Genomic DNA, 2,646 nt, shown 5'->3' with positions numbered 1-2,646 from the left:
TCCATCACTTTTATAGTGATGGATGTATGGCTCCCTCTGATGGTCAGAGAGCAGAGCAGCTCAAAAGCTTAGTGACCTATGAACTTTTTTTATGCTCAAAATTATGATGTATTTAGCAACAGTTGAGCTGTACACATGTAGAATATGACATTTGATGGTTTGCAGATATTGGAAGAACAATATCTGTAAACCAAGTATATGTAATAAGACTGATTTGTGATGTATATTGATTGATTGATAAGGTGCAGTGTAAATATTTCAGTGTGTGTATATAATATATCTCTGTATGTGTATTTGCTTGACAGCCCTACAAATGAATGAAATTGCAGTAAACTTTACTGACTTTTACTTACTGACTTTTACTTACTGTACTTACTTTTATTTGAATTTTGCACCACGTTTTGAAAAGACAGACTAGTTTAACTAGTTTAATATCTGTGCAAAGGTGTGGCTGGAAACTGTGACTTTAGTGACTCATTTAGTTTTCACAGTTTTTCAAAGTGTGATGTTTCTCACAGCTACAGAAAACAAGAAAAAAGGCGAGCAGTTGCACTTTTAAACCTCATTAAACATCAGTTCACTTGGTAGTGAGAGGTCCAGAGTTCCCTTTAAACTCCAAAATAAAACTATAAAAAGAGTCATAAATAAATGAATGTGTAAAGAAAAGAAATAGAAAGGAAGTCCTGTTGATGAAAACCCCGAGGATTGAGCCAGCAACCTTCTGATGGTTGCGCTATCTGTCCACTTTTACAGTTCCCTATAAGCCTCTCTAAAAGCTTTATAGAGAACTCTGCTGCCCTCTGCAACATATCATGACGTACTGAGCAACAACACTATGGGGAGAGGAAGCATAATTTAATAAAACTTGTGACATAAAATGCAAAAATGTGTGACATATTTATAAATATATTTTTTTAGTAATTGAAAGCACTCTATCAGGTGCAATGTGTATGTGTTTGCATTAAGTCTGCATCACTCACAATAGTAATCAACATAATTAGAATCACTTATTTGAATCAAACCAAACAGTAACATTTTAAACAGCTAGACCTCTTCAACTCCCGTAATTGCAAAGCTGCTGCTGGAAAAGAAAAAAACGTCAACAGCTCTTGTACATTTCACAGCTTTAAAGGTGTGATTTTTCATGCTGCTAGAAAAAATGACAAAGAGAGAATCAGAATACTTTTTACTTAATTTACAGTTTTTTCTGAATGCTTAAACCCTAACTGTGATTCCTGTAGCACAATCTCTAAAACTATTCAGACTTATAGCAAAACCACTCGCTGAGTTTGCAAAACTAAAAGCACAAAAACTGCTTTGCACTCAGTTTGCAATTTTGTAACACACACTTTGCAAAACTGTAGGCACAACCCACTGCACAACACTCAATTACCAAATTTCCAACACACTCCTAGCAAAAGTATACACATGTATGGCTATCATTAACACTAATTTGCCAACTGTCTGGCACACTTTCACATGTGAAAACTTTTCTAGATAATTAGTTCACTTTGCAAGCAGCCTAAGCACTATGATACAGGTAAGCTGTGTGTGCGGAGTACAATGGAGGGAGCAGAAAGAGTGAGAAGTAGAGGAGGCCGAGGAAGAGGACGTGGAGGTGAAGAAGTAGGATGAAGAGGACGACAAGGACAAGGAGGAGCAAGAGGAAGACGAGGAGGGGGGAGAGGAAGATGAGGAGGGGGGAGAGGAAGGGTAGGAAGAGTAAGAAATAGAATTGCTGATGACATCAGAGCTACAATAGTGGACCATGTAATCAACCGTGGAATGACCCTGAGGGTAGCTGGCCAACGGGTCCAGCCTAACTCGAGCCGCTACACTGTAGCAAGCATCATAAGGACATCTTGAAATGAGAATCGGTTAGTACAGTCACTTCGCACAAAGATTTGTAGCACTGCCATATGCCAATGAGAAACACACCGATACCATAGATGTGAAAATACTGAAATTGTTACTTTACAGAATTGCTAGATGACCAGATGCTGGGGCAGAGGAAGCATGTTCACTGCAGACCAAGTAACCCATATAGTCATCATGGCGATTGCAAATAATCCTATACTTGGAAATAAACACTTGTGTTTGTTTTGATGTGTTTGAATAAACACCAGTACTTGAAGTTTGGATCCCTCTATGCTTATGGATCTATGACAGAAGTATGAGCTCAAACTGACATAGCCTACCTTGTGCACAGAGAAAGCAAAAGCCAGATGTGTTTTGTATTCATACCATCAGTGTGCAGTTGGCGCATTGTGTGCTTAGTATATGATGGCTTGTGTGTACTGTTTGATACGGAAACACCATTTTTACGAAGGTGTGAAGAGTTAATCTAGCTGTGTTTGCTTTTGCAAGAGAACTACAATGTTTTGATTATTGGGTGACAGGTTTTCTTATTTGTGTGAAGAGTTTTGCAAAATTAGCCAATAGTTACAAAAAATGTGCTTAAGCAATCAGAAAAAACTGTAATGTAAGTTCAGTTAATATTGAGGGTACAGGACTTTAAAGATCAAAATAAAACCACAAAAAGAATCTAAAAAAAAAAAGACTGCAATGATAAATGTCTGACAAAAGTTTGAGAAGACAGATACACAGGATGTGTTGTTAATGAAAACCACAGACAGACTGCAAGGT

This window comes from Haplochromis burtoni, unplaced genomic scaffold (genome assembly GCF_018398535.1).
Source record: "Haplochromis burtoni strain Fernald_Lab_line unplaced genomic scaffold, NCSU_Asbu1 Contig_42, whole genome shotgun sequence".
Taxonomy (NCBI): domain Eukaryota; kingdom Metazoa; phylum Chordata; class Actinopteri; order Cichliformes; family Cichlidae; genus Haplochromis; species Haplochromis burtoni.
This window is presented reverse-complemented; position numbering follows the sequence as displayed.